The sequence below is a fragment of the Odocoileus virginianus genome, chromosome 11, assembly GCF_023699985.2.
Source record: "Odocoileus virginianus isolate 20LAN1187 ecotype Illinois chromosome 11, Ovbor_1.2, whole genome shotgun sequence".
Lineage (NCBI taxonomy): Eukaryota > Metazoa > Chordata > Mammalia > Artiodactyla > Cervidae > Odocoileus > Odocoileus virginianus.
In genome coordinates, this window is record NC_069684.1 from 47,980,559 (window position 1) to 48,003,364 (window position 22,806).

The following is a 22,806-nucleotide window of genomic DNA, read 5'->3' on the forward strand; positions in this document are numbered from 1 at the left end:
GCAATAGCAACTACATGCAATTCTACCCTGGATCTTGAATGGGAAGGGGAAAAACACACAAAGGACATTATTAGAACAACTGACAAAATTAGCAATATGGACTAAAGATACAAGTATTGTGTAAATGTTTTCTTGATTTTACTGAGTGTACAGTGGTGATATAAGAGAATATTGCTGTTCTTAAGAAAGACACAATAAAATATTAAGTAAAATGGACATTATGGATGCAGCATACTCAAAAAATAGTGTGTGCCAATGTGTGTGTGTGTGTGTGTGTGTGTGTGTGTATGAGTGTGAGTATAGATAGAGGAAAAAACAAATATGATAAACCTAATGTAGCAAAAAGTTAAAATTTGCTGAATTTGGATAACAGACATGTGAGTCTTCTGTACTATTCCTTCACTATTCTATAATATTAAAATTATTCCAAAATAAAGCTTTTTAAGTGGTTTAACCAATTTAAAAACATATTTAAAACTAAGAATGCATTCACACTTTGTCTTTCATGTCAGCCATAATTAGAAAACTAATAAAATATACCTTCCGATGGAAAAGATCTTTAATCTGTGATATAAAGCATAGATAAATATTTTATGAGAGGATTAAAGCTTCAGCTAGTATAGCAATTATGCACTGGTGCTCAGCTTATTGTATCACTTGGATTTCATTTGGGGCTCATCAGGGATCCCCTGAGAAAGATTAAAACACTTTATCTCTTATCTATAAATAGATCATTACATTTGGATATAAAAGAAGTTCTATAAAAATGGAGAAAGACAGCTCATAAAGTCAACTAGGTTAAGAACTGCACAGGCACCAAATTTGACTCTTAATCTCATTAGCCTTTAAAAGCTAGTTAGCAGGAAGCCCAATTCAAATATAGAAAGTGGAGAACATTCAGACCTATCTTGGGAAATAAAAACTTAAGTTGTTACTTATGAAGTCTTATGCTATGGATGATTCTATAAAAATATGTAAGCATTGAACTAAAATGCCTGATTTTAGTTTGCCGATGATTTTTATGCTCTTTAAGTAATAAAAAAACATGGGAAGAATATAAACTAAAGATTAATTACCCAGCACAAGCCACAGGGGCCTCAGAAAAACACACACACCACACTTCTACAAACCCACTCATCTAACGCTCAAACACAAGTGCCATGTGTAATTACAAGAATCAGAGGCTTTCAACCATATGAAAAAGAACTCAGAACAGTGACAGGTAGCCCTTTCTGCAATTTAATGAGTGGATACTCCTCCACAATTGAAGCATGTTTTCTTTTGTCTTTAAATTTGTAATCAAAGTAATATATAGCATATGGTTAAAAAGTCAAGGAGGACCAAGGGCTCTGATCTCCTGTTTCTAAAGGCAACCATATTTAACCATTTCATTTTAGGAGTTTTCCTGCAGTTACTCTCAATTTTCTAAATAATTCACTTTTACCAATACTTCTTCATTTACCACCTTGGAGAAGGCAATGGTACCCCACTCCAGTACTCTTGCCTGGAAAATCCCATGGACGGAGGAGCCTGGTGGGCTGCAGTCCATGGGGTCACTAAGAGTCAGACACGACTGAAGCGACTTAGCAGCAGCAGCTTCATTTATCACCTATAGGTATCTGTGAGATACTTCTGATAGGACTGATGCTTTAGTTAACTTACACTTGCCAAAAACACCCTCTCTATTCCTCTCAATGTATATCACTAATTTTAGTTCGTTAGTTACTTTTTAGATATACTCCAATTTCTTTTTTGTTCTATCAAATACAAAATACTTTGATGACTCCTTCACAAAACAAGACTATCAGAACCTGTACCCATTCTTCTATATCTCCTCCCAACTTCCCTCAGCTCTGCTTCATTTTTATCCTATATTGTTAAGATTTAAAATTCACATTCCAGGGACTTCCTTGGCTAAGTGGCTGGACTCCATGCTTCCAATGCAGGGGCCCTGGGCTCTATCCTTGGTCAGAGGGTTAGATTCTGCATAAAGGAGACTAAGACCTAGTACAGCCAAATAAATAAATATTTTTTAAATAAAATTTACATTCCATTACATAGCCATAATTTTATGTGTCATTCATGCACTGTCTGTAGCAGTGGTTCTTAAACTGCCATGTGAATCAGAATCACCTGGAAAACTTGTTAAAACATAAGACTTGGACTTCACCTGATGAGTTTCTGATTCTACAGATCTGAGATGTGGCCTGAATCTTTGCAGTTCTAACAAGTTCCCAGGGATGATTCTGGTCCAGGGACTCAACTCTGAAGACCGCTGGTTTAAAGGATAATTCTAAAGGTAAAAACCAATAAAGGATATTGCTCAATAATGGGTCAAAAGATAAGTTAAGATTACAGCTGTCTCACTGTATCTCACTGTGCACACTGTTTGCTGAATCCATGGTAGACAAGACTTGAGCTAAGAAGAAGCTGGAAGAAAATATGAGCCATAGGAATTGCAGACATGTTTCTTCTCTCCTGGCTGGCACAACAGCTGTAGCAGCAGTCATAACATGACCGAACAGAACACACCCACAAGGGCTTTCCAGGTGGAGCTTACATATGCTTACAGAACAAAAAGTTGCACATGGCCAAGTGAGTACCTCATGACTTGCATGCACAGTGCTATAAGTGATCTCAGCTATTACATAATCATTTACAAAACATGGGGCAAAAGAACCTGACCATGCCATGTTGGCTAATTTGCTCTTTCCCTACACATTTCGTTCTCTATGCTTATAAGGTCATGACCTTTTGGCTACTAGAGAAAGAATGCTCTAATGTCACAAGAATTGATGCTTTTGAACTCTGGTGTTGGAGAAGACTCTTGAGAGTCCCTTGGACTGCAAGGAGATCCAACCAGTCCATCCTAAAGGAAATCAGTCCTAGGTGTTCATTGGAAGGACTGATGCTGAAGCTGAAACTCCAATACTTTGGCCACCTCATACGAAGAGTTGACTCACTGGAAAAGACCCTGATGCTGGGAGGGATTGGGGGCAGGAGGAGAAGGGGACGACAGAGGATGAGATGGTTGGATGGCCTCACCGACTCGATGGACGAGTTTGAGTAAACTCCGGGAGTTGGTGATAGACAGGGAGGCCTAGCAAGCTGCGATTCATGGGGTCACAAAGAGTCAGACACGACTGAGCGACTGAACTGAACTGAATGTCACAATACAATACTACTACCAGTTGCTCCAAAGCATACCAAGTTTTAATTTGATTCATATTTAGATCAGAATTTATTGCACTATTTCCCCCTTTGGAATTTGTTTCCTTTATGTTTTCTGTGCACTTTTTACTCACCCTATCTATAGCTTAGATTAGAAAACAAATGGCCTTCTCTTCTAATTTGAACCAAATGCATATTATAAGCCGTCATCCTGACATTTCACTGCCCTACAGGTAGTCTCCTGGAGCTGAGGATAGAGGTGGAAACTGAAGACATACATTTGAGAATCATTAATTTACAGGTAATGTTTTAAGAGACAGTCAGCCAATCCTAAAGGAAATCAATCCTGAATATTCACTGGAAGGACTGATGCTGAAGCTGAAGCTCTGATACTTTGACCACCTGATGCAAAGAGCTGACTCACTGGAAAAGACCCTTATGCTGGGAAAAATGTAGGGCAGGAGAAGAGGGCGACATTGGATGAGATGGTTGGATAGCATCACCGACTCAACAGACATGAGTTTGAGCAAACTCTAGGATAGTGAAGGACAGGGAAGCCTGGCAAACTGCAGTCCATGGGGTTGCAAAGAGTGGGTCACAACTTAGCATATGAACAAATATCTGTCTCAGGCTTATAAACTTGGGTGTAAACTTGGTAATAAACCTGTCTAAGGCTTTCCCGATGGCTCAGCAGCAAAGAATCCGCCTGCAATGCAGGAGACACAGGAGTCATGGGTTCAGGTTCAATCCTTGGGTTGGGAAGATCCCCTGGAGGATGCCACAGCAACCCACTTCAGTGTTCGTGCCTGGGAAATCCCATGGACAGAGGATCTGGCAGGCTATAATCCATGTGGTTGCAAAGAGTCGGACATGACTGAGTGTGCATACACACACACACACACACACACACACACACAAACTTGGTAATAGATTATCTCAGGTTCACCTTTGGTATCACAAAATGACACAGAACACTTGCAGACTGAATATAAAAATTTACTTATTATTGACTCCCACCTGTCCTTAACCCAAAAGGAGAAGAAAGTGCGATTCCTGGTCAGAAGGAATGCTCCACAATCTCACTAAGCAATAAAGCCTGTACAGAAGGGAAGAAAGCAAGCCACCATCCCAGCAACCTGTCAGTCACCTATGACACTGACTCCTTGAGCCGCTTCTGGTCAGATGAGAAACAGCTCTTCTACATGTGAGAAGGTCTCAGCAGGTGAGCAAATTCCCAGGTGCTCCAAAAAAATCCTCAGAATTTTCAGCTGCCAACAAGTGTGCCCAAAAGCTTCCCTCTCTATCCCCCACACCAACATACACACTCATCTAAAGTTCAAACTAACACTTAGAAAACCAAAAGCAAACTGCTCACAATTTTAGAACCACAGATTTTAATTTGGCCAGTCACTTGGTGGTTATTTTAAGGGAGTCTCATGATATCATATCTAAAAGTCAAGGAATATGAAGGCCTAGAGGGACTGCCTCTACTACAGAAGATATTTCTGAGACTGAACAAAGTTCCCTAAGAAAAATGTTCAGAAAGACAAGACGACCCAGATTGTACCTGAGGAACTCCATTTTTCAAGGTCAGGCAGAAGAGGCAGAATCAACAAAAGAGACTAAGAAGTAGACAGTGAGATAATAGGGAAACCAAGAAAGTGTGGTACTACATGCAAGTCAAGAGACTTAGGTATTTTAAGAATAAGGGAGACATCAGCCATCAGGGAATTACAAATTAAAACCACAAGGAAATACATTTCTAACCCACTGTGATGGCTACAACCAAACCACAGACTACAGATGCTGGCAAGGATGTGGAGAAATGAGAACCCTCCACATATGTTGGTAAGAATGTAAAATGGCACAACCACACTGGGAAACAATCTGGCAGTTCTCCAAATGATTAAACATACATAATTCAGAAATTAAACACACATGAAATAAAAACATGCATGATTCAGTCCTACACATATTCCCAAGAAAAATGAAAATGTCCACACAAAAATTTATATTGTGAATGTTCACAGCAGCATTACTTACATATTATAGCCAACAAGTTGGAACAATGTGAGTGTCCATCAACTGACGAATGGATAATCAAAATGAAATATATACATACAATAGAATATTATTCGGCCATAAAAAGGAATGAAGTTGATATATGCAACCACATGGATAAACCCTGAAAACATTACACCAAGTGAAAGAAGTCAGTCATAAAAGGCCACATATTATATGATTCCACTTATATGAAGTATCTAGGAGAGGCAAATTCATAGAAACAGAAATTAGATTCGGGGTTACCAGGGGCTGGGGAAGAAAGAGAGGAGAGTTACTACTTAGTGGTTACAGAGCTTCAGTCCAGTATAATTGAAGCAGTATTAGAAATAAATAAATTGTGGTATTTTAGCTACATGTCAATTGTTAAAAAAAGGAAAGAACAGGGGACTTCCCTGGGGGCACAATGGATAGGACCTGCCAATGCAAGGGAAACAGGTTCGAGCCCTGGTCCAGGAGGATTCCACATGCCACACGGCAACTGAGTCCATGCCGTGCAACTGAGTCCTACAACCACTGCAGGCCCTGCATCGACAGCCTTTGCTCCCCAGCAAGAGAGGCCACCCTAATAGGGAGCCAGCACCCCACAATGAGAGAGCAGCCCCCACTCCCCACAACTAAAGAAAGCCCACACAATGAAGACCCAGTACAACCAAAATAAATAAATTACATAAAAAAGGAAAGAACAAAGAAGCCATGGGTAACTGCTCCTATATGGGGCAATTTTCCTGCCCATAACAACTATAAACTCTGGGCAAAATATTAAAAAATCAACTACCAAAGGCACTGGAGAGCTACAAAAGCAGAGAGAAAATCACAGGAGAAGACAAAAGTGTGGGGAGATACGGAGTCGGGGGTTATCCTTGGAAGAAGGGAATAGTCCTGCGTGAATTTCCAGGTTGCTTGCTTGGTTTGAATGACTTTTATTCTGAAGGCAGGTCCCAATTTGTGCTATGCGGGACAGCTAAAATTAAAATAAAAATTCACAGACTTAACTTACTGGTTTGAAAAACCAGGGTTTGGGGCAACTAAAACAGCTAGCAAATGCAGGGAAGAAATGAAAAAAGAAAGACTCAAAGAGAAGAGCATGTGTCCCCCAATTTCTAAGTATAAATTCTACCAAAATTTTTGGCTGACACTCAAACATCACACACAGATAGGGCAAGATGTGGACTTCACAGGTGGCACTAGTGGTAAAGAACCCACCTGCCAATGCAGGAGATGCAAGAGACACAGGCTCAATCCCTGGGTCAGGAAGATCTCCTGGAAAAAGAAATAGCAACTCACTCCAGTATTCTTGCCTGGGAAATTCCATGGACAGAAGAGCCTCATGGGCTACAGTTCATGGGGTAGCAAAGAGTTGGACATCACTGAGCAACTGAGCATGCAGGCAGAGCAAGATGCAAGCAGCCAAAATAAAGCTAACAGAAATAAACAGAGACTTCAGTTGCTGCCCACTGCAGAGGAGAGACTCTAGAGTTTAAGTCTAGCTACTGTAACTAGGATCTAAGCCATAAAGGTTTCAGAGTCCTAAACACAATAATGGTATATGAAGCCTTAGGAGATGACACTGCCCAGGGCCCTCATTTATACAATAAGTCTGAAAGGGCTTCATGTTATAATCTATAATCAGATGATAATGGCCTGCTAGGAAGAGAAAGGTATTAAGAGGGACTCGAAGTCAATTCCACAATACCATAGGAAGTTAGTCAAGTGTGCTCAGGAAAAAAGGAATACTAGCATGCATGACACATATCCAACATTTCTGATCTAAGAGATCAAATTCATGATTTCGGTACACCCAATAAAGCTAATATAGAGGCCTGTATACCATGGACTCACTCTTCTTTGATGACATAACCGCCTCTACGTATTTTAATGCTCCCTGCTTCTGCTCTAAGATAAACACCCAAGTCTAGGCCAGAACAAAAAGAACTGTTTCAGGTTTACTTCTCCAAAACCCAAATGTAGTACATAAAGTTTCGTCAGACCATTTCTTCTCTTAAAACACATACACACACACAGTGTATGTGTGTACCAACAGATGGATATAGCTACACAGAAATAAACAAGCTTGTGTTTGTGTGTGTATGTATGCATGTGTGTTTGTTTAGACAATGTCGGCTGCTGTGCAAATAAAGAGAAACGTTCAAATTCAAGTTACACACCAAAGGAACAGTTGACAATATTTGTTGTTCAATTGAATGGAGGAAATGAAACAGTTCTATTTAAAGATTTCCTATGTTTTCTTACAGCTTGATTATTACCAACAAATAAGAGTTTCTTGTCAATCTGGTCTCCATTAATAAATACATATTTATTAATCTTTTACATTCCCTTATTTAGCATGTATCTTAATGCTTTAGTTAATCCTTTTACGCTGCTAGGTTCTGATAATAAGGAAAACCAGTAAACTAAGTCTAACTTGCTTTATATCTTGGAGACTACTTTAGTAGTCTGGGTCTAGAGTATATTCAGAATAAATCTGATTTATTATGGTACTATTTATTTTATTATACATGTTTTTTTAAACTGAAGAAAGTATCTTGGCTCTTGGTTACTTTTGTTGATGGGTACTCTGTTCATTTCAGGGAAGAAAAATCTTTTATGACTAGCTCTATAAATCACTACTCCAGGCTTATTTCAGAACCATTTTTCTAAAAACATTGTTTTACAACTTCATTTGCTTTTGGCTCAGGACATTACTTTTTTAATAGGTCTTGTAAGGGTCAAGAAACATTTTTCTGTACTAAAATAGCAGACACACAACATGTACTGAAAGTCCAAGACCCATTTATGACTTACACGACTGGCGGGTCTGGGAAGCTGGACACAAATGGCTCAGTCCCTTCAGAGTTCTTTCCTGGGGTAACTCATCTGCGTCATGACCTGCAGAGAGGCAGCCCTGCCCCTCAGCGGAAAGCCTGGGGTCATTCAGTGATGCCAGGAGACTAAGTTGGCTCTGTTGCCCAATCCTGTGGAGGCAAACTGATGCCATACACCAAAGTCATTTTTTCCAAATGGTCTATCACTAATAAGGCTGAGGGTTTGATATTCAAAACAAAACAAATCTGTAGGGCCATCAAATTCAGTATACCATAAGCCTACCAAAAGTTCCCAAGATTTATTTGTAACCTAATCCTGAAAAAAAAAAAAAGTGAAAGTGTCAGTTGCTCAATTGTGTCTGACTCTTTGCAACCCCATGGACTGTAACCCACCAGGCTCCTCTGTCCATGGGATTCTCCGGGCAAGAATACTGGAGTGGGTTGCCATGCCCTCCCCCAGGGGATCTTTCCAACCCAGGGATCAAACCCGGGTGCCCTGCAATGCAGGCAGATTCTTTACCATTTGAACCACCAGGGAAGCCCAACCTAATCCTATATATGCTTAATCACATTTAACACCTAAATAAAGTGAAATAAAATATAAAATATTCTAATTCTACGTTAGGGCACTTCCAGCTTTTTTTTTTTTCTGCACAAAGTGTAAAGGGTCTTTTAATTATGTATAACACAGGTGAAATTTTTATTTAAGCCAATAAATTTTTAAGGAATTGCACATGTTCTGATTCTTTCTACTGCTTCACCTTAGTTCTTCCCAAGTCTTCAAGGTAAGATAGCCCTTTCAAATAGAAGGGCCCAATCCACAGCTGTCACGTCAATCAGCACAAAATTCTTTCATCTCTTTGATCTCCAATGGAATACAGACACACTTCAAAATTTCCCACCTAAGGAAAAAGATGGTAATCTTTGGGATCCAATTTCCTGAAGCAATTTACTTTAGGACCATGGTTAGGGTCAGAAGATAGATCTGCTAGTTCTGAATTTGACACTCTCTAAAAATATACTAAATTCAAATCACATCCACTCCTAAGCTATCACACCTTAGAACAGTACAGATTGTTGGGATATGCCAATATCTAAGATTTTAGAAGTCTGACTGTTACGTTTTTCATAGTTTACTTGGCAACTCTGTCTTGTAATTCTGTCCCACTGACCTAACAGTTCTATGAGTAAAGGAAACCACATAGTTACTCTACGAAGCATTTCCAACAATGTAGGTTTACAGATAAAGAAAGCCCCATCAGGACAGACCTCAAAGGGGCACTTTCAGCTTTTACTTAAACTTTGCAGTCTGTAGTTTTCCCCCACAGACAAGACAGACATACATTTTACACAGTTCTTATAGAAATTAGAGAGTAACAAGGTTTGACTAGTGTTTTTAAAAACTAATATTAAACAATTACTAATAGCAAAACTTAATTCTACATATAGGATTATAAAATGTAGGCACTAATATGTATAAGAGGATTCCAACATCTAAAGCAGAAGTCAACAACTCTTGGAGGTTAATGGAGGAAAGAAGGTAGACAGGAAGAGGTGGGGGGAAGAAGAGAGTCTGCAGGTCATTCTCCACCTTCCTTTCTTCCACCCTCTTTCTAACAAGGTACAGTTTTAAGAGGCAATTCAGGTAGAAAGAAAACAGCCCTATGATAAACTTAAGGTGTTGCCTTTGGTACTTTTGGCAAAGGTGGTCAAATCCTCAACTACAACCTTCTGGTGATTTATGGGATGCTTAAAGTTCTTACTGTGAATTTGTACTTAAATTGATTTTATTCATGCTCAAAAGTTGTAAGTTATCTACTTTTCACTTTGCTATTCCATGACAAGTAACACTGATACAGAAAGATAATACTAGTATATGATCCTAGAGCTATTTTTAATACCCTTACCAATAAATTAATAATGGGGTTCATGGTAACAAACATTGGCATTTTACTCTGTAATTACTTATGTGCTACACATAGGGTACCCTACACCTTAAAAATACCCTGCTAATTCTAATGAAGCACTTCCTGTGAACTCCATTCCTCTAAGCACTGCACATATACCATTATTATCTCTGTTCTACAAATAAGGAAACTGAAACTCAGGAGGTTAAATAACTTGCCCAATGTCACAACATGAGAAAGTATCAGATTCATGTCCATAGCTCATGTTCAATTGGTGCTTCTCAGACTCTGAGACACACACAAATCACCTGAATACTTTGATTAAGCTGGCTAAAGGGCTGGGTCTGACATTTTACATTTCCAAAAGACACTAATGCTGCTGGTCCACAGACCACACTTTTAGTAATAAATTCTAGATCACTTCACTCTGCTGCCCAACTATACACTAGAAGAGAATGATATTTAACTTAGGATCCAGTGACCTAAGCAAAAAGGCATTTATATCCTAACTTTAAGTACTGAATCAAGGTGCTGTTTTCAATCTATGTGAAGAGTTTCAATTTACAAGGAAGTTCTAGACCCAACTAAAATACACTTGATTTGTGCAATGTCTTTTTTTCTATTCTTAGGACAAAAGCCTATTTCTCCTATTCCCATGCAGATATACAGAAGAAAAACAACTTTTTTTTTTTTTAATTACGGGGAGTGGGGAGGTAGACAAGCTTTTAGAACTTGGCATTTGACTGAACATTACACATAAAAGCAGACACATCATTAAGACACAAAGCTCTTGACTACTCAATTCTCAAATATGCCACAAAAAGCTTCAAAGACAGCTTGTCTCTGGATTTCTCCTGCTCAGCAACTTTTTAAAGGCGGGATTACAAAAAGATATTGTTCCAACTAGTCATGCTTGTCTACCAAAAACAACACGCTTCAAGTTCTTACACTTAAAGACACCTCTGACACGAACTGAAATAGACTTACTTGTTTGAATCTAGACCAACATTAAAATATGGTTAATTCCTAATATATTTAAACCTCATTTCTCTTTCTCAAAGTCAAGCCATTTCTAAAAATTATCTTGTCTCTTTTGAGGACTACCCAGAGTTTTCTGTGTTCATGCACTCTATTTTTCCTCTTTATGTAATATTTGAATAGATATAATCAAGGCACTTATTAGATTTTGAAATTAAAATCTGGTCTTATGAACCAAATTATCTATAAAACTTTCTCCAACGGGTACCTTTTTTAAAAAAAGAATACTAAAAAAAAAAAAGCACTGCATTTTAAAATCACCTTTCAACATAAATATATTCTAATGTTCTTTTTGAAACGTAGAGAAACTACTTGGAAAAAAAGGGTAGAAGGGACTATTTTTTATGGCTTTCCTATCAGCATATAGGTACAGGTTTGGCAATTAGGTAGATCTGGATTTATATTCACTCTTAGTGACTGTGTGACCTAAGGGCAGGTTTATCTAAACTTGCTATGCCATAATTCTTGGTTTTTCATATAGTAACCACTCACATAATTATTATTGCAAGAGATATTATAGAACCCTTTATATTATAAAAGAGAAAGTTAAACTTCATGGAATTTATGCAACTTGTCGAAGGTCACATAGTAGCTGAAAAAAAAAGAATAAATTCAGCTCTATCTGATTCCAAAGCCCATGATATCTCCTCTGACCCAGGTATTGCATTTCTAAGGTAGAGTTATTGATTGCTTAACAGAGATAACAAGTATTTCTCACACACCAAGTGGATCTTTAATTTTTAAAAGCCTATACCTATACTGTATCACAAATGCCACCTACATCTACAGTATTGGTAGTAAGACAACCAATTATCAAATATCAACTAACTGGATGGGAAAAACATAAAGGTGAATCTCAAGTAAACACACTAACCTATGTAGCTGAGGACAAAGATGACTGAGAAAATTAGCTATTAGACCCTCCCAGGTTTTTATTCTAAAAAACATCTATTGAAGACCCACTATGAGAGCATAGTGCTAGAGTAGTATTTTACCAAATATTATAAGAGGGACTAAGACTAAAGATAAGACTTAAGACAAGAAAAATAAACCAACTTAAACCACAATAAGAATATCTAATAGCTGATGTTTTAAATGATAGGAGATTTAATTTAATTACATCTCAGGATATTCACCCTAAGGGCTTTTCTGGTGGTTCAGTGGTTAAAAAAAAAGCTGTCTGCCAATGCAGAAGACTCAGGTTTGATCCCTAGGTTGGAGAAAAAAAAACAGCAACCCACTCCAGTATCCTTGCCTGGGAAATCCCATGGTCAGAGGAGCCTGGCAGGCTACAGTCCATGGGGTCACAAAAATATCGGGCACGTCTTAGCAACTAAACAACAACAACCCACTCACCTAGATACTAAGGCTCGTCTGTGTAAAAGTGATAGCGGGTGAGAAAGTGTCTATGGACACGCAAGGGCTCAGTTGTAGCCGCCTATCCTGTATCTTGGAGGCAGTACAAGGTCACGGTTCACAGTATGGACCTGAGGTCACAGGGACCTGAGTTTAAGATCTAGCTCCGTCATTAACAGCTGTGTGACTTTAGTCAAGTAACTTCTTTAAGCCTTAGTGACGTCAACTGTCAAATGGGAATAAAAATCACACTTACCCCATACAGTTATTCATTTAACACATTTTCACTGAAGGTATACCTCACCATCTAGCATTTCACTGGGCACTGTGGATAAGGTGTGAAAATACGTGTAATGTGCTTGGCATGTGTCAAGAACAACCCAGGGATTTTTGTCAGTTTTGTCCCCTGCTGTTGCTCAGTACTTAGAACAATGACTGACAAGTAGAAGGCTTTAAATAAATATCTTGCTAAATAGTGAAGAAACTGGTTAGTACCAGGTGGACCAGAAACTATTCCCTCTGCTATAACCTTTGTTGGATTCAGCCTTCTTGAGAACATACATATGTAAGCACTGCCAGAAGTTCAAGTCTCCTCATTTGTTTTTAATAAGATTTAGAAGTCTAGCTCCTAAGACTCCATGTGAGATTTTGTCACATACTTACAGTGTTTTTAATTGAACATTTTGTACAATAAAATATTAAAACATACAAAGAAGCATGATGCACCTTCATGTATTCATCAACCAGCTTCAACAATAAGCAACACATTTTTCACTGTATTAAAATATGTTTCCCAACTCTTAGCAAGGTAAGCCTTACAAACTACTTATTTGGACATAGCTATTAGTTCCTAGTCTAAGAGAAAGCAGAAGGTATGTGTTTATGCTCTCTCATACAACTTCGGCTCTCTTATAAGATGGCACTGCACAGCAAAAATAAATTTTATTAGCAATGAGCATTCACAAAAAATATAGCAATCAATCCTCTCCTAAGCCCTTCCATCCTGCTATTTTGGGTCTTCCTGATAAATTAAAAGCAAATTTCAAAGCAATGCAAGCAAGGTTTTTCGTTGTGCTGTTGTTGTTGTTTTAAAGGATCTCTTTAAATTTCAATTTTGAAAAGAACCAACAGGGAACCTTGCTACACAAAGATTATGAATGTAATAAATCAGCTCGATGATTTCCCTAATGGTCTAGTGGTTAAGAGTCTGCTTGCCAATGCGGAAGACACAGGTTTGATCCCTGGTCCAAGAGGATCCCACGTGTCACGGGGCAACTAAGGCGGTGATCCACAACTACTGAGCCCATGTGCTGCAACTACTGAAGTCCAAGCACCTACAGCCTGCGCTTCATGACAAGACAAGCCACTGCAATGAGACCTGAGCACAAGAGAGTGGCCCCCGCTCTCCGTAACTAGAGAAAGCCCGCACACAGCAGCAAAGATCAGCACAGCCATAAATAAGGAAACAAATATTTGCTTAGAAAGTTAATAAATAAGTCTGCTCCAAAGACCTTCAGATCAGTATGTCATCTTTTCTCTGAGGAGCTTAAAACACGTCCATACCATCTCTCATTAAAGTGATTCTCAGTTCACCATGAGAATCCCGGCTTCTCTGGTGGCTCAGAGGGTAAAGAGTCTGCCTGCAGTGCAGGAGACCCGAGTTTGATCCCTGAGTTGGAAGATCCCCTGGAGAAGGAAATGGCAATCCACTCCAGTATTCTTGCCTGGAGAATCCCATGGACAGAGGAGCCTGGCGGACTACCGTCCATGGGGCCACAAAGAGTTGGATGTGACTGTGTGCCACTAACTCTTTTCAGTCTGGCATGAAAGGTGACGTGACACTCTGGGTCAGGCCAGGACAAACAGCCTCTCTACTGATGATCTCAGTTGAGGCTATCATGTGTAAAGTCAGGGCACTCCTCCTCACCGACCCAATCCTCAAAGTTACAGGCACACACTAGGCACTTTTTATCACTTTACAAATTAATTAGTCATGTATCTAGTTCCATCAAACACAAAAGCACCCATGTGATACAAGTTCCATCAGATTTTTTTTTTAACAGCTACAATGGCTGGAAGCCATCTCATTCCCTTTCCTGGCCTAGATCATGGCCAAGCATAAGCAGCAACAACCAAGATAGGCTCTCCACAATGCTCAGTCAGAGGCACACACACCCATCCTCTCACAGGTCCTAGGATAAACAGCTACTCATCTCAGTGCAGCACCTTTTTCTAAAGATGTGGCCAGCCCCTGAACTAAGAGAACTTCAGCTGGTAAAATTAAGGTAACAAGCTACACATCTTTTATAAATACAATAACCTAGGAGACAGTGAGAAACAAGTATTAATCCAATTTCAAGTGCAAGAAAATCAAAGTCATATATTTCTCACTAGGAGAAATGTCCAATAAGATCCTGGAAAACTGCCAGGCAAGAACATAGAGAAGAAAACATTACACCACAAGCAAAGGGGGACCAGGGAACCTCTAAGATTCCCAAGAGTCTATGGTTGTAAGTAGATTTCCCAAAGAGATAAAACTAGTTACCCCAAATTTCAGGTTTCTTCTGACTTAGACCATATGTTCTTACGCAACCAGATTGATCTCACTGGCCCTCTCTTGAACCTAAACAAAACCCAGTTGTACATTTAGAGAGGATTTACTGCTCACAGCAACAAAACTGATTTTCTACTGCACCCACATGACTTCTTTTCTAATGTTCCTTTTTAAGTTAAGGCAATGAAAGGAAGAGTTCTCCCTTGATGATATATATACCTCAGTTGATGTGCTTTAACATTAAACTAAGAATTAAGCTGTTGATAAGTCCTTGAAATCTGGTATTCTCATAAAACATTCACATTAATTCAAGCAAAACATTAAAGAGCATTACATAATGAGTCATACTAAACTGGCGATGAAAAGAACAACCATTAAGACACCCAGAGCATCAGTTTATCACAAGTTATCATTCACAGCATGAAAATATGCTTTAAAACTAATATCAAAATACTCACTGAGCCCCCAAAGGTACCCTATTCTTCCCTTAAATACACAGCATTTACCAAAGCATTGTTGTATGCAAACACAAAGATTGCTTTCTCTAAAAACAAAACTATAGAACTTCTTTGTTCTTTACAAGAACAGCCACTAAGTTATCTCTATTGCTGACCTAAAGGCTTAAGGGACCATTTATGGGAAAGAAGGTTGTGTAATTATGTAATTATGTTCTCTCATACAGCCGTGACTCTCACATCAGCTTTCTTACAAGAGCATGGAGCAAATAAGACAGCACAACAGAGAAAAAATATATATATTTATAAATACCAGCAATGAGCATTCACAGAAAACATAATAATCTGTATCTCTCTCTTCTCTTCTCTCTTTCTCTCTCTCCCCCTTTCAGCCATTCTGCTATTTGGGGTCTTTGTGATAAAGACAAAGTCTCAATGCAGTCCAAGTAGTTTGTGGTTAATTACAAATAATATTTCATATATTAATAAATGGATCATTGTTTTTTCACTGTTTTAACCGATGCTATTCACAAAAAAGTTTTTAAGATAATGAAGGACAAAAAATACATAACTTTCGACCTAACTCTCTAAACTACTGGGCTAGTTACACATTACAAGAAAGGGTTTTATATATTCAATCTTGTCTGTACAATTTTCCCTAATCTCTAAGAGAGATTATTTTATCGTTGATTTTATTACATCACAGAATGTATAATTACTATTGACATCTGACAAATTTCAACAGGAAAGAAAAGCTTAATTAATAATAAAGTTCATGGGCTCTGACTTCAGGAATAATAGCATTAGCTGGATGCCTAGGGCAAGTTAGAACTTACCTAAATTTTAGTTCCCTTATCTATAAAATGGGAATAATAAGAATATCTACCTCATGGGCCTCATGGGCTTTCCTGGCGGTTCAGACAGTAAAGAATCTGCCTACAAAGCAGGAGATGGTGAGTTGGATTCCCTGGGTCGGGAAGATCCCGGGGAGAAAGGAATGGCTACCCACTCCAGTATTCTTGCCTGGAGAATTCCATGGGCAGAGGAGCCTGGCAGGCTACAGTTCATGGGGTCGCAAAAAGTCAGACACGACTGAGTGACTAACACTTTCACAGAGACCTCAAGATATTTTGTGAGATTATATAAGATAATGCACGCTGAAAGCCTTGGCGTTGTTCCTGACAAGGCGAGTACTCTAGAAGTGTTAAATATCATCATCCTCTATACTCACTCTCACCATTTTGTTGCTGTTCAGTCTCTCAGCGTGTCCGATTCTTCATGACCCCATGGACTGCGGCACACCAGGCCTCCCTGTCCTTCACCATCTTCCGGAGTTTGCTCAAACTCATGTCCGTTGAGTTGATGATGCCATCCAACCATCTCATCCTCTGTCGTCCCCTTCTCCTCCTGCCTTCTATCCCTCACAGCATCCGGGTCTTTTCCAATGAGTCGGCTCTTCGCATCAGGTGGTTGAAGTATTGGAGCTTCAGCTTCAGCATCAGTCCTTCCAATTAATATTCAGGGTTGATTTCCTTTAGGATTGACTGCTCTGATCTCCTTGCAGTCCAAGGGACTCTCAAGTCTTTTCCAACACCACAGTTCAAAAGCATCAATTTTTCGGCGTTCAGCCGAAGAATTCTTTATGGTCCAACTCTCATATCTATACATGACTACTGGAAAAACCATATAGCTTTGATTATACAGAACTTTGTTGGCAAAGTAATGTCTCTGCTTTTTAATACACCATCTAGGTTTGTCATAGTTTTTCTTCCAAGGAGCAGGCATCTTTTAGTTGCATGGCTGCAGTCACCGTCTGCAGTGGTTTTGGAGCCCAAGAAAATAAAGTCTGTCACTGTTTGCATTGTTTTCCCATCTATTTGCCACGAAGTGATGGGACTGGATGCCATGATCTTTGTTTTTTGAATGTTGAGATTTCACCTTCAGCAAGAAGCTCTTTAGTTTCTCTTTGCTTTCTGCCATAAGGGTGGTACCATCTATCACTATTACTATTTACTTATCAATCACAAATAATATCTCAGGCATTGCACTGGATGCTGGATACTTTATCACAGGTATTCTCATTTCTTTCTTTCAACAATCTCATAAGGTAGGTCCTGTTGTTATTGTTACTATCAACCCCATTTATCAATGAAGAAGCTGGGTTCAGCAAGTAATTTTTCAGGTTCATACAATTAATAAATGGCTTGTTGTTGTTGTTGTTGTTTAGTCAATAAGCTGTCTCCAACTCTTTGCGAGTTAATGGACTACCAGGCTCCTCTGTCCCTGGGATTTTCCAAGCAGGAATATTGGAATGGGTTGCCATTTTCTTCACCCAGGGATCTTCCTGACCTAGGGATCAAACTCACATCTCCTGCATTGCAGAAAGATTCTTTCCTGCTGAGCATCAGGGAAAATTCTAGTAAATGGCAAAACCAGAACCCGAACCAAAATGTATCTGATAACAAAGCTCCTTAACAGGTATGACATAAGTATTAACAGGTTGAAATTCCTCTAGAATGAGTAATAACAGATTAATTATCCAAAAGACATTATAGGTGACATTCACCTACAAGTAACTATACCAACTTCTGAATGCTTCAGCCAGAAACAGAAAAACCCAATTCTTTCATTTTTTTAAAAGCTATTTCAGGGATGCAAGTGATGATTTTGATAATATGCCATATTTACACAATTCTTTGGTATATAATATTAAGTATAAAAAATTGATCTTCACTATAATCCCATGGATATAGATAGGAACTATCATCTTATCAGATGAGGCAAGTGAAAAGTCACAAATCTGACAAGTAACAGAAGAAGGACTCAAACTTAAATCTCCTTGCCTCAAGTAAAGAGCTATATTTTTTTTTACCACAACATGTAGACAAACAGGTTAATAAATATTAAAAACTAATCTCAAAAAAGAGTAACTGCTTCCCTAAAAAGAGTAATGGCTCCCCCCAAAAGAAGTCCACACATCACACTCATTCTCATCCATGATCAAAAGCCTTAAAGACAAAACAATGTGCTGTTCTCCAAATGACAACATTGAGAGAAAGAAGAAGGAGCGTTAACACTCTTTGAAAAGGATGGCTGCTGGACCTAGAAGGAAGGCAGAGGATCACAGTCTCCAAGATAGGAAAATAAAATTATTTACCTGTACTAAAGAAAAATAAAGAAAATAAGGTTGAAAACTAGACTGAGGAATTTAATATATATGAGGGAGAACCATCAGAATTGGTATATATTGGCAGTACTAAAAGACATAGTTCCTGCAATCAGAGATTCCAAGGGAGACAGAAAATTATATAATAAATGCAAGTTCAAGTAATTAACTAAAATACAATGTAGTACAGAATAAAAGATATATGCTATGAGTACATGGAAAAGAGAGTAACACTTTAACAAACAGGGTAATTGAGTAATCTGTTGATCTACAGAAAGAAAAAAGAAAAAATAGGAGATGCTTCAAAATACAAGAAAAGAGTTTCAGAAGGCGTCAGTCTGCTGCAGAAAACTAAGCTCAGTTTCTAACATAGCTGCCACTTACTATGCTTCTCCATTTCCGATGCCCAGTACATGAATCATTTGACCTGCCAATAAATTGACCATCCACAAATGCACTGCTCACTAAATCCTGCTCATTAAGAGGTGGGCTCCAAGTTATATTTAAATCAAGTTACTCATTCTGTAACTGATAAATTAATGACTAAAGACAGTTCTTCCTTGACCATTTTAAAGCAGACTTCTTGAATCATCTGCTAGCTTGAGTTGTACATCTTAACTAAAGACAACAGAAGATCTTACTATAGATCTCCAATATTAAAAGGTCAGGTTCAAGAAAATCAATCAAAAAGCAAAGTTAAGATAGATAAAAGTGAAGTTTGCCAAGAAAAAGGTCAGAGCTAAGCATAGAGAAAAACAGTAAAAACTTTAATCAGGCCGTTATTGAGATATGCTGCAAATATTTACATTCAAGTAATACTTATTTCACCCTAGTATTCTCAAATTTCAGTGCCAATACGACAAAGTAGGCAAAAAGACAGATTCCATAAGGAATGTGTTCTTATCCTGCAGGGAAGCATGTCTTAAAATTTGCTGCATACCAACATCACCCAGGTAGTCTAGTAAGAATGTACACTACTGTGCCTAAAATGGTAGCAATTATGAGAAACACAGAGAAACAAATTTTAAAATAAGCCCACTGCCAGCTCATTCTGATGGTTGTGGGTCATACTTTGAGAAACAGCAATATTCCAGGCATTATACTAGGTACTCTCAGATGTGTTCTTTCACTTAACCTTCATAAAGATCACATGACATAGATATTATTCTTACTTTATGAATGAGGAAACAAAAGTCCAGGGGTTAAGGTGCCCAAAATTAAACAACTAAAGAGAAAGAAAAAGGACAGAAGACCCAAACTTAAACAACTAGAGAGAAAGAAAAAGGACGGAAGAGAAGTTTGCTTTATTAGACAGCAACTTGAGAGTAAACTAAAGAAGCTGAAAATCAAATACTCTAAAAATCATTAAAATCATTCAAAAATAAAAATAATAGGAAATCAGAGAGTTTCATTATCTTGTGTCACTCAAAGACACAGAGTCATGAAAGATCAACGCTAAAAATTATACACGATTAAATAATTATTTAAAATTATCTCTGTAAAGAGAATGTCTACATGTGTATAACTCAGTCACTTTGCTATACAGCAGAGATTGGCACAACATTGTAAATCAACTATACTTCAATTTTTTAAAAAAAACTAAAATTATCTCTGTAGCTGACTACATGTAGGCTGAGGCAGAGAATAAAAGTACATTGGTATGAAGTTATCTATGTTTAAAATTTACTTTCTTTGAACTTTCAGTCATCTTTAACAAGTAAATTAAATACTCACCTATTAAAATTTATTTTGATATAAACTTCTTGGTGATTACATAGAATTATAATTTTGATAAAAAGAATTCAGCCTGTGGCCCAACATATACTAGCTCTCTTAACTGGTAGTACCGACAGAGCATATTAACTAAATAAGGGAAGGAGAAAGTTTCAAAGTATAAGGAAAACGTCTCAGGAGCTGGCTGTAGACACAGTGCTCTGATAACCCTGTAAATCACAGAAACTGAAACGCTTATGAAGCATCCCTGTATGCTCAGTACTGTGCCAGGCCCTGGAAATTCACAGGAAAATAAGACTACATTCTTGTCCTCAAGGAGGCTAAAACCAAATGCGAAATAAAATCTAGTAAGAACCAACTTGGGAACTAAATTATGTAATATTACCTAATACCGCAGATCAGTGAAGGCAATCAGTGAGAAGTAGAGCAAGAACGTTAAGTATGAACGCCTCTTACGTACCAAACACTTTCAGACATGTTATCTCTTTTCATTCTAAGAATACCTGAGAGGCAGCGTTCAAGGTGAAGAAAGCAAAGATCAGAGCAGGAAGTCACTTCAGAGCAGGAAGTCACTTCCCTCAACTCACAAAACCAGCAAAGACAACACACGTGACAGCAGCCAAGAGCAAGGGGAGAATGACTGGCTCAGAGGAAACCAGTCCGACCGAGACAGAAGGTACACTGGGAGGTAAGCTGAGCAGAGACGGGCCGGATAAGACAGGACCACCTGCTAATCTGAGAGCGCTAAGAATCAGTCATTGAAGGGACATTCATTAAGGGAGACTATTATGTCAGTACTGCACAAAAGAAACCGAAAGAGGGAAGATCTATAAAAAAGATACAGTCGTCTAACAAACTGCTCTAGAAAGAAGCTGCCCCTCACTGTCAGAGCCAGCCTGGCACGATCAGCTTTGGCTAATTGAGGAAAGGAGAAAATGTCAAAGTATAAGGAAAACGTCTCAGGTGTTGGCTGTAGACACAGTGCTAGAAGCTGCCCAACACTCATAGCTAGTGGGTGGTGTCCCCCTGTTGAAGGTAATTCCACAAGCATCATCATCAGACAAAGCTATTCTGTGGCAAAGATGGATCAAGACAAAAAAAAAAAAAAAGACCTCTCTCTAACCATGAACAAAAAACATGAACAATGTCCAAGTCACAAAAATGATCAAACATTCCCCATCCTGCCTAACACAGGTGACTGCAGCTTCTTTATCAATCATAGTTGTAGCCTCAATTCATTCCTCCTGCCTTCTAGGTAAGATTTAAATCACTGAATTGCCCAGCTTCCTGACCACATCCAACTTCAAGCAAAGTCTTACTTCCTTGAGCCCTCTCCAAACCACTTGCCAAATACAAGCCAAATCCTATAACAAATCCCTTCCAATATCCTCTGAGACACCCCACAATTCCCCCACGGTCTGTGAGTTTTCTCATTGCAATGAATTAATAAACCCCACTTCATTCAATGGCTTGTACTTTCCTAGTAGTCTTTGGGTAGAGGGGGGTACTGACAGAGACAGGAGCCTGTACTAAGCCAGAGGCAGTGGGAACACAGAAAAGAGACATATTCAGATAAGAATGAAAAGAACTAGTAACAGACAAACAAGAAAAAAAATCAAGACATACATCACTTGGAATACTGAAATATTATGAACTTAGAGTGGATCTAGTTAAATTAGCTCATTTCTCATACACTGTATAAAAGATAAAGGATGATAAAAATATTTAGTAGGCAATTTAGAGATTAAATAATAATGATGTCTGGGTTCCAATTCCAAAGGATCTGATTTAACAGAATCTGAATTAACCTTGAGTGTAGCTTGAGCATCAGGAGGTTTTAAAGCTCCCCAGGTGGTTCCAAGAGCAAAGTCAAGAATCACTATCGCAGAGGATGTTCAGACTAGGAGGAAGAAGGAAAAGCAACAGGAAAGGTGAAAAAAGACCCAAGGAATTACTGGAGCCAAAAGCTAAAATGAAAACACTGGCTTGAAGACTGAACAGGATTCCAAGATACAGAGCAATGAAAATGATAAAGGAGGCACTGGAGTTAACAAATGATACACAGAAACCAGAGCGGACTGTGAAGATAGGTTTAGGTGACTGGAAATACGGTCGACTGGTAAAGACAGTATTCGGCATTATCAAAGTCTTTGGGTGGGAGACGTTCAGTCCTCTGAGGGTGCCTGCATAGCAACCACACCTACTACCACAAACAGATGTAATTGTGTAGTGCCTGATGTAGCTGTGCAGAAATAGAAACGAGAAAGAGTCCTCCATTCACGTTTCCTACCTGGTGTTCCCACACTGCCACCTAGCGGGTCAAAATGGCAAGGAGCTGATTTGAACTGAGTGATTTCTATGCGGCTGTGAATTCATTTGGTTGCAAGGCAGGTGGAAAACAAGCTGAATTCAAGGGTTTAAATCATAAGGTTTTCCTCTGTTTATTTAGAGTAGAAGATAGGCTTAAGGTACAGGGTTTCTTTTGGGGGTGTTGAAAGTGTGCTAAAATTGTGGAGATGGTTGTGTAACATTTCAATGT

The 22,806-nt window shown here is 38.6% G+C and overlaps 1 protein-coding gene and 1 non-coding gene across 5 annotated transcripts in view; both read right to left on the reverse strand.

Annotated features, from left to right (window-relative positions):
* Positions 1 to 22,806, reverse strand: part of SMYD3 (SET and MYND domain containing 3) — a 716,821-nt gene that overhangs the window by 676,192 nt on the left and 17,823 nt on the right. Inside the window, exon 1 of one of the 4 annotated variants that reach the window (XM_070474408.1) lies at positions 20,653 to 20,672. The exons of the other annotated variants lie outside the window; for them this stretch is intronic. The gene's annotated coding sequence lies outside the window, so the exon portion shown is untranslated. Of the gene's footprint in view, positions 1 to 20,652; positions 20,673 to 22,806 lie in introns of those variants that run through there. 4 annotated transcript variants of the gene reach the window in all.
* Positions 9,202 to 9,332, reverse strand: LOC139037591 (small nucleolar RNA SNORA18). Its single transcript, XR_011490473.1, has one exon. It is a non-coding gene; the product is annotated as a small nucleolar RNA SNORA18 (small nucleolar RNA).